Source organism: Phascolarctos cinereus, unplaced genomic scaffold (genome assembly GCF_003287225.1).
Source record: "Phascolarctos cinereus isolate Bilbo 61053 unplaced genomic scaffold, phaCin_HiC Scaffold_1;HRSCAF=81, whole genome shotgun sequence".
NCBI classification, from domain to species: domain Eukaryota; kingdom Metazoa; phylum Chordata; class Mammalia; order Diprotodontia; family Phascolarctidae; genus Phascolarctos; species Phascolarctos cinereus.
Window position 1 is genome coordinate 155054 of NW_027555514.1, and position 9840 is coordinate 164893.

The following is a 9840-nucleotide window of genomic DNA, read 5'->3' on the forward strand; positions in this document are numbered from 1 at the left end:
GGTCTGAAGCCCAAAAAGCCTTCTTAGAAGAGCTCAAGAAGGATTTTAAAAGTCTAATGAGAGAGGTAGAAGAGTCCTTAAAAAAATACAATTGGCCAATTGGAAAAAAGAAAAGTACATTGAAGAAAACAAGCTCCTAAAAAACACAATTGGCAATCTGGAAAAAAAGTACACTGAAGAAAACAAATCCCTTAAAAATACAATTGGCCAATTGGAGAAGGAAGTACAAAAACTAACAGAAGAAAACAATCTGTTAAAAACTAGAATTGGACAAATGGAAACTAATGACTCTATGAGAGAGCAAGAATCAGTCAAACAGAAACAAAAAAATGAAAAAAAAATAGATGGAAACTTAAAATACCTCATTGGTAAAACAACCAACCCGGAAAATCCAGAAGAGACAATTTAAAAATTATTGGACTACCTGAAAATCATGATAAAAAAAGAGCCTGGACAGTGCCTTTCAGGAAATCACAAAGGAAAACTGCCCTGAAGTCCTAGAACCAGAAGGTAAAATAACCACAGAAAGAATACACCAGTCACCACCTCAAAGAGATTCCAAATTGACAATGCCAAGGAATGTAACAGCAAAATTCCAAAATTACCAGATGAAAGAGAAGGTGCTGCAAGCAGCCAGAAGGAAACAATTTAAATATCATGGAAACATAGTCAGGATTACACAGGACCTTGCAGCTTCACAAAAGACTCAGGCATTGAAACACGATATCTGTAAGGCAAAGGAGCTTGGATTGCAGCCAAGGATCAACTACCCTGCAAAAATGAGTATGATTTTTCAAGAGAGGAGATGGATATTCAACAAAATAAGGGACTTCCAAACCTTCCTGATAAAAAGACCAGAGCTCAACAAAAAATTTGATCTTCAAGTACAAGATTCAAGAAAGACATAAAAGGTAAATGAGACAGAAACATACAATATGTTGTTAATAAGGGTGGACTGTTTACATACCTACAAGGGAAGATAGACACTTGCAACTCTTGAGAACTGTATTGTTATTACACCATGTTAATGGAGTATACATGAAGGGGGTGGATATTAGTTGATTTTGATGTAATGATAAAAAAAAATCTAATCAAGTGGGTTAAATGGATTTAAGTAAGTGGATTAGTCTGATTTAGAAAATGTACTGAGAAAGGAGGAGGCACAAGGTAAATTACATTACAGGAAAAGACACAAAATCATATTACAGCAGAGGGAAAGAAGGGAGGGGAGTGGTCAATGTTTGAACCTTACTCTCATCAGATTTGGCTCAGGAAGGGAATAACATAATCAGTTAGGTATAGAAATCTAACTTGCCATATAGGCAGTAGGAGGGAAAAGGGGAAAGAAAAGGGAGGGGGAATAGAAGGCAGGGAAGAAGCACTAAAGCTAAAAAGGAAGAAAAGGGAAAGGAAGGGAGGGACTGAGGGAGGCAGTGGTCAAAAGCAAAACACTACTGAGTAATTTTTTACTTACAACTTCACTAATGTGAAAATATGTTTAATAGTAATGTAAATGTATAGCCTATATCAGATTGTGCATTGTCTTAGGGAGGGTGGTGGGGAGGAAGGGGGAGAAAAATTTTAAACTCAAAAGCATATGGAAGTGATTGTTGATAAATCAAAATAAATTAATAAGGAATCATCCTTCTTAAAGACAAAAATTAGTTGTTTACATATGCAACTGTGAAATAAGATATACAGGCAATGGGATATAGAAATCTATCTTACTCTATAGGAAAATAGAAGGGAAGGTGATAAGAAAAGGGGGTATGATAGAAGGGAGGGCAGATCCGGGGTAGGGTTATTCAGAATGCACAGCATGTTGAGGTGGGGGAAGGGGAGAGATGGGGAGGAAATCTGGAACTCAAAATCTCGTGGAAGTGAATGTTGAAAACCAAAAATAAATTAATTAAAAATGCAATGGAGAAATGTTTAAGAAAATAAATGAAAATACAACATAAAAAAGATGGGAGATGTGTGGGCATGTCTGTAAGTGGTGGGATGAGAGCCAATGACCAAGGATTGATAGAAAATGAGAGGAGGGAATGATTGAGCAGGCAGCTCCTAAAAGAGACTGGAGGAGAAGGGATCAGGAGTAGAGATGGAGGGGCTGGTCCTGGCAAGGAGAGAGTGCCAAGGAGGAGAGAATGAGGGATGATGAAGAGGGGCTTAAAGTGTGGAGAATAGGGAGAAAAGAAGCCTTCTATCTTCTCTCTAGAGGAAGAGGCAACAGTGGCTGGGGACCTGTACTCAAGCTACCAGGACCAGTCCCTCTCAAGCAGGAAACTGCTTTTGTTTCAGTGTCTGGAAAATTGAAAGCTAGTCCTCTGCATTCCAGTGGTGAACTCCATTCTGATCATTCTTGAATTCAATTATCCATCTGGATCATTCATTTACCTCCCTGCGTTCACCAGGAGGCTGTTCTACCTCTCAGAGAGACCAGAAAAACCTCTGATTTGAAAGGACTTTTCAATATGTCTATCTTCAGATCCCTCCTGTTTCCTCAGGGAATCGATGCTCTCAGGAACACCAAGAAAAACCAATGTGACATGACAGGATTAGCATTTTATATTTCTGTGGCAAAGGCTGCTCACTGCCTCTGTCTCTAACATAGAACATAGGATTTGTGTTTCCAGCCACAATTGTTAGGCAGGGCTTCCAGCTGCTTTCTGGCAACTTAAGGCAATAGAGACTCAATCTCCATCAGTCAGGCTACCAGCCACAAGGTTGTTTATGTTCCCCTTGCTCCTATCATTTCACATGAATTCAGTATCTACTCATAAGTAACCAACCCTCGATTATCTCCTATCAGGAGGGAGAGCTCTGTTTTAGGCAGTCAGTCAATGAACATTCTTCAAGCACCTGTTCTGCACCAGGCACTGTGCTAAGTTCTGTATTCTAGACTCAAAACTAGTGTCGATACACGAATACTCAGGTTTAGCCATTGAAAATCAGAGGCATCTGAAATGTCAGAGCTTTCCATAAAAACCAAGCTGCTCTTTATGCCTCTTATGTTATATTAGCATCATTTAGGGCCTTGGTCTACACATGCTGGCATTGTCTATGCTGTGAAGGGACCAGTATCTGGCACCTATACAGAAAAGAAAGGCTGAGACACCAGAGATATGAAGTGGAGGAAAAGCCTCAATCAAAGCCCAGTGGACAAGTAGACAAAATCAACAGACAAACCCCTGAAAAGAAAGGGAAGCATGACAGCTAGGGGGCGCTACAGCACACAGAGCACTTTAGACTGGAGTCAGGAGGACTTCAGTTTAAATCCAGCCTCAGAAACTTAACTAGCTGTGAAACCTGGAAGTCACTTCACCTCTGCCTCACTTTCCTCATCTGCAAAATAGGGATAATAATGGCACCTACCTCCTAGGGTTCTGGTGAGGATCAAATAGATCATATTTGTAAAGTATTTGATCCAGAATATGAGCCAAAGAAAGCTCAAACCCCAAGTGTGAGCAGCAATAAAGTAATGTGGCTGTGGCCTTGGGGATCACCTACACCATCCTAGCCTAAACACAACTCTTAATTATTTATGTTCTTGTATTTTCGTGGTAGAATCAAGGAAACATTTTAGTTTAAAAAGCAAAAAAAGGAAGAAATGGATGTTGAAGAACATAGCTTAACACAGTGCCTGGCATATAGTAGGTACTTAATAAATGCTTATTTCTTTCCTTCCTTCCAAAGACAATACACATCTCTTGTCAAAAATAAATAAAGGAAAGCAAGCTAAAAGGCTCTGAATGAAAACAGAATCCTGTGGACTCCCCAGAAACCATGGAATAACAATTAACTTCAGAAGAGAAATAATATCCACAAAAGAAGAAATGAACAATAAATGCAAGCCAGTAATTTGAGCTCATAACACATTATAAAAACACAATTTTCAGATTGGAAAGAACTTGAATTCATGATGAGGAACCTCTCCCAAGAAGTGAAAGAGAATGACAGATTTAGACCACAGAAGTACTGAAGAGGAAAAAAAGTTGGGAGAAGAGAAACAAAAGACTACAATTTTTAAAAATCCTAGTTTTTAACCACACCCCAGTGGTAAACAATGGCCTGTGAGAATTAAATTATATCTTACATTATATATTTACTTTTATTCTGTAAGTGATTTTTTTTCTGTAACCAGCCTCTTCTATACTCAGTTTCTGAGTACAGAAGCTCATTAGTTTAAAAGTTCAGCCTTCCTCTCTGGTTAGATGCTTAACATTTAAGTTTTCCCATAACCATTATTAGTTAAAGAAAAATTCTGTTATCTCAGCATCACCTGCAAGGTTTATGTGTTATCCTTGAGAAGCAAACTAGCTGACCTTGTGCCATTGTTAGCCTCATCCTCGTCAACTGAAAGGTGGTTTTATCTAATCCTCAGGTGCCAATGAGTCTACGTTCCTGGATTTATAACAATGATCTCGGGAGGCAGCTGGGACACATAAATTCACAAAAATATTCCTTAGAAACAGAGAGAGGTAGTTGTCATGCCCACTTTCTTTAGTGTAAGCAATCATGATGCCTCACTTCTGTGAGGCTTACCAATGATATGATTTTATTCCAATCTTTGTTCTATACTTATGCAAATGAGTTGCATCTTCAATTCTGGGTCTTTGGCTGGAAACTGAGGCAAGCCATTGACCTGTTTTATTTCTGTTAACAAACCATAATCTTGCTTGGGAAACATACCTCAGTTTACTTTTTCATTAAATGTAACTCATGATAAACCTTATTAGGATGACTAAGTTTTTTTTGTAGGCCACCGTGTCACATTAAAATACAAAAATCTATAATCAAGCAGACAGTTACAAACATTAGATGTAGTTTTACTGGAAATTCTCAACCATATACTAATCTCTTCTCAAATCAAATTACAAAAGTATTGTGTCTCCTAGTTAGTATAAGTCACTACATTTCTAGAACAAAGTAATGAAGGCATAGATACTACAAGCTGACTTTAACTCATTCAGCTCCCAGGCTGAAATTACACTGTGATTGAGTCTTCAGAATGATTTATTTTTTCTAAACAAATATTGGTCTCACTGAATAGTTTGGATAATTTTCACAGCTGGACTCGAAAGCTATATTACCAAAGGACCAAACTATGTAGTGATAAACATGTTTCAGAGTGTGTCCTACTTTCATTATATCTGGCAGAAAATGCAAGGTAGAATGAACCTACAATTTGAATTGGTTCTTTAATATTAATTTCTTCTTTTTTTCTTTTTTAAACTAAAATTGTTTTCTTGATTCTACCAAGGAAATACAAGCACCTAAGTCTGTAAGTAAGTGAGAATCGTGTTTAGAGTAAGAAAAGGCCGGTAATATCCAAGGCTATGCTCGCCCACAGAGCACACACCCTCTGCTGGCTTTCCATCCTGCTTTGGGTCCTGTTCTGGATTGTTTTCCTCATCAGTGTCTTTTTTTCCCTCCTTCATTATCACACTCTTCACCTTCTTCATCAAAAGCATCATTATCATCCTTAATAGCTTCTCTTGTGAAGGATAATACTGATCTCAGAACTATATACTCATGCAAAAAGGGAGCAAATCCAAAGTTACAAAACATCATCTAGTTTTCTATTTTCAGGCACTTCAGGAGGAGAAAGAAAATTGAAGAAAGAATCATTGGAAAGTGTTTAAGGTTGCATCTCCAGAGGAGTGACTGCTACTATTGTTGGAGTTCTGGAGATAAAACTTTGGTTGACTATCCTTTTAATAGCATGCTCTATGTTCCCCTGATGGCATGCCTCTCTGTGACGATTATTCATTAGACTCAGTTCTTAGCAAAGACATTGATGCACACAGCACAGCAAAAACGCTAGCCCCCCCGAAACCTGGAACTCCTTCTCTCATATATATTCATTGAGTCCATGGAGGGGAGAGTGGACACAACCCTAATCCAATGGTAGTGAGGCCCATGTGTAGGAATATACGTGGCCAAGACAACTTACAATTCTAGTCTTGCAGGGCCACTGTGTCCTTTATTTCTCTGGAAGGTCAGATTTATCATGAGGCTTGGCATCACTGCTGGACAAGTCACTCAGCCAGTGAGCTCTTCACGGAGCATGGCATATCTGAATTCCCTGAATTGCTTTGGGAAGGACAGCTGTCATCTTCAGCATCCTTGGGTTCTGCATGTTCTTCTCAGCTGGGGTGTTAAAGTGCCATTTTAAGCAAGATCAACCATCAGCAGCCTGGGTTTGGCAGAAGCCTCTGTCCTCCCTCACTCAGAGCCTATGCTGGAAGAGTTACCTCCTCAGTCCAGCTTCTCCTGCTCCATAACAGCCCTGGCTCTGAGGTGGTCACCCTCAGGAAGAGACTTCTCCATTCTTTTGGATGATCAGCCAATGATGCCTCCCAGATTCCTTCTGGGTCTTGTGCAGAGGCGTGGTTGGGGACCAAAACATTGAACCATCCAGGGCCAGTTCATTGTGTAATCAGCCCCTTCATGTGCAAATGAGTGTGATCCCAGCAGCCTTGGACACTTTTTCTGGTGTGTGTGTCGAATGTTTCCTTTCCATTTCTTCCTTTATGACCTCCACACACTTACATGTTTAATAAATTTAGAGCAATAGGTCAGAGGCAGATTATGGAGGGTTTCAAATGACAAACCAAGGAGCTTGCACTTAATCCTAGAGATGATGGGAGTCCCTGGGGTTTATAGAGGAGGGAGTGACATGGTTAGACCTGCAATTTAGGAGACTCAAGTACAGATTAGTGTAGATGGTCTCTCAGGTCCCTCCTGACACTGAGAGTACATAGAAGCACACAGCAAACTCATTCCATTTTTAAGTCAGAGATCCAAAACATCTATTATTTTTCAATTTAATCTGCTTCACAAAAAGCTGCCACCTTCACCTTGAAGCCCCTTTGGTGATAGTTGACACTAGCTTTGCTTGGGCTGTAGAAAACACAACAATCTCCTTGAGACCTCCAGATGAAAAGTGACCCCAAGAGCTCTCTGGCTGCTGCTTCCCTCAGAGCACAAACCAACGGGGCCATGGCTGGAGAGCCCTAACAAGAGGCAGTGACTCCCTGCCTACACTACGACGTGGCTGAAAGAAGAGGAATCAAGACGGGAAGGCTTCTCCCTGTCCCAGCCTTGGACACTGCCCACAGCAGCCCATTCTATACTTGAAAAAAGCAACACATGGTTCTTAAGAGCACGTAGTATTGTTTCCAATGCAAAGGAGCCAGGAAATGCCAACCTTAGCTCTGGGGCCCCTCCACATGTGCATTGCCTGCTTTGAAGCAGCAGCAGCATGGGAGGGAGGAGGAGCAGAGCCCAGCCCCAGGGTTGACGATCCCATCCCTCCATGAGGAATGAAGCAAGTTTCAATATCCAAACATGTCGCTCAGGGAGGGAGAGGAGAAAGGGCAAGAGAGAAAGAGAAAGGGGAGAGGGGAGGAAGGGGAGAAGGAAAGGGGGAGAGGGAGAGGGAGGGAGGAAGGAAAGGAGAGAAAGATGAGAGGGAGAAAAGGGGAGGGGAAGAGGATGTGGGTTAGAGAGCATGGATAGAGGTGAAGGTAGAGGGAAAGATGAGGAAGGACAGAGCCAGGGACAGGAGAGAAGCAGGCAAAGGGAGGCAAGGAGTAGAAATCCCATCCCTCTCATGCCCCTCCTACTGTAGCAGCTGCCAGCTTTCTTAACTATTCCCAGCTGCTTCTTTTCCAGCCTGGCTGTGGTAGAATCTTCAGACAACTTGAATTTTTTTTAGCCCTCAACTGTACTCTAACCAGAACCAGATTTCACTTAGGTTATATAAGTGTTTGATGAGCTAGAAGGAAAAAATGTCTACCTCTGCTTTTCTGTCTGTTCCACAAACCTCCCCAGAAAGGCACCAAAAAAAAGTCCAAGCCAAGAGAGCTAATGCCTTTGGGAGAGCTAGAAGACAGAGGCCACCAAGGTGCTCGAGTCAGGGGCTTCACCTTCAGAAGTCTCCTACCCCCACCTCAATTCCAAGGTCATTTAAAAGAAAGGAGTTCTTGTGAGTTGGGAGAGTGATAGCCCCAAAGGCTTCCTGGGTCTCCTAGCTCAGACCTCTGCCCAGCCTTGGGTTCTGTTCACTGCCTGGAAAACAAGGCAAAGCAACCCCTTGCCAGATGAGAGGACAGAGGGACATCAGCATGATGGATCCATTCCATTCCAATTATCCATCCAACCAGCCAGACAGCCCTAAGGAAAAGTTGTAAGACCAGGGACTCCAGAGTCTCAGCATCTGAGAGTAGGAAAAGACCTCAGTGGTCTCAAACCCATCCTATACACCAAAGGAGTTTCCACTATAACACAGCCCACAATATTCATAGATCTGACCAAGGCCTTTGATCCTGTCAGGCATGAGAGTTTATGGAAAATAATGTCAAAATTTGGTTGCCTGGAGAAGTTCATCAGTATTGTATGTCGATTTCATGACAATATACATGCCCAAGGCTCTGTGTAACAGACAGTGCTGAAACAAAGCTGCATGCTTGCACCCATGCTTTGTAGCCATGTTGTCAAACACCTTCAATGAGAATGAACGTGGCGTCAAAGTCAGCTACCGCACTGATGGTAAATTCTTCAACTTGAAAAAGCTACAAACCAAGACCAAAGTGGAGGGAGTGCTGATGCATGATTTTTTGTGCGCAGATGATGATTGTATACTCAGTGCAGCCTCTGAAGCTGAGATGCAACAAAGTATACATTGATTCTCTGTGGCTTGTGCTAATTTTGGCCTAACAATTAACACCAAGAAAACACAGGTGGCTCCATCAGCCATCCACACCATCCATACATGGAACCATCAGTTATAGTAAATGGAAAAGTTTTGAATGCTGTGGTTAAGTTCACTTACCTTGACAGTACATTTTCTTTTTTTTCACATTTGAACATTTACTTCTGAGTATGACAATATGGTCTTTATTTTTTTTTAATTTTTAATTTATTTTGAATTATCAACAATCACTTCCATAACCTTTTGAGTTTTAAATTTTTCTCTTCCTCCCTCCCCAAGGCAGCATGCAATCTGATATAGGCTATACATATATATTCCTATTAAACATATTTTCACATTAGTGATGTTATAGGTAAGAATTAGAACCAATAGGAGGAACCACCAGAAAGAGGAAACAAAACACAACAGAAGGAAAAAAATAGCACATAGTATGCTTCAATCTGCTTTCAAACTCCACAATTCTTTCTTTGGATATGGATAGCATTTTCCATCATGAGGCCTTTGGAGATGTCTTAGATCCTTGTATTGCTGAGAAGGGTTAAGTCTATCAATATTAGTCATCATACAACATGGCTGTTACTGTGTGCAATGTTCTCCTGGTTCTGCTCACTTCACTCAGCATCAGTTCATACAAGTCTTTCCAGGTTTTTCTGAAGTCAGCCTGTTCATCATTTCTTATAGCACAATAGTATTCCATTACATTCATATACCACAACTTGTTCAGCAATTCCCCAATTGGTGGGCATCCTTTCAATTTCCAATTCTTTGCCACCACAAAAAGAGCTGCTATAAATATTTTTGTACACGTAGGTCCTTTTCCCATTTGTATTGCTGGGTCAAAGAGTATGCATTTTTCATAGCCCTTTGGGCATAGTTCCAAATTGCTCTCAAAAATGGTTGGACCATTTTGCAACTCCACCAACAATGCATTAGTGTTCCAATTTTCCCACATCTTCTCCAGCATTTATCATTTTCCTGTTTCGTCATGTTGGCCAATCTGATAGGTGTGATATGGTACCTCAGAATTGTTTTGATTTGTATTTCTCTAATCAATAGTGATTTAGAGCATTTTTTTCATATGACTATAGATGGCTTTGATTTCTTCATCTGAGAACTGCCTG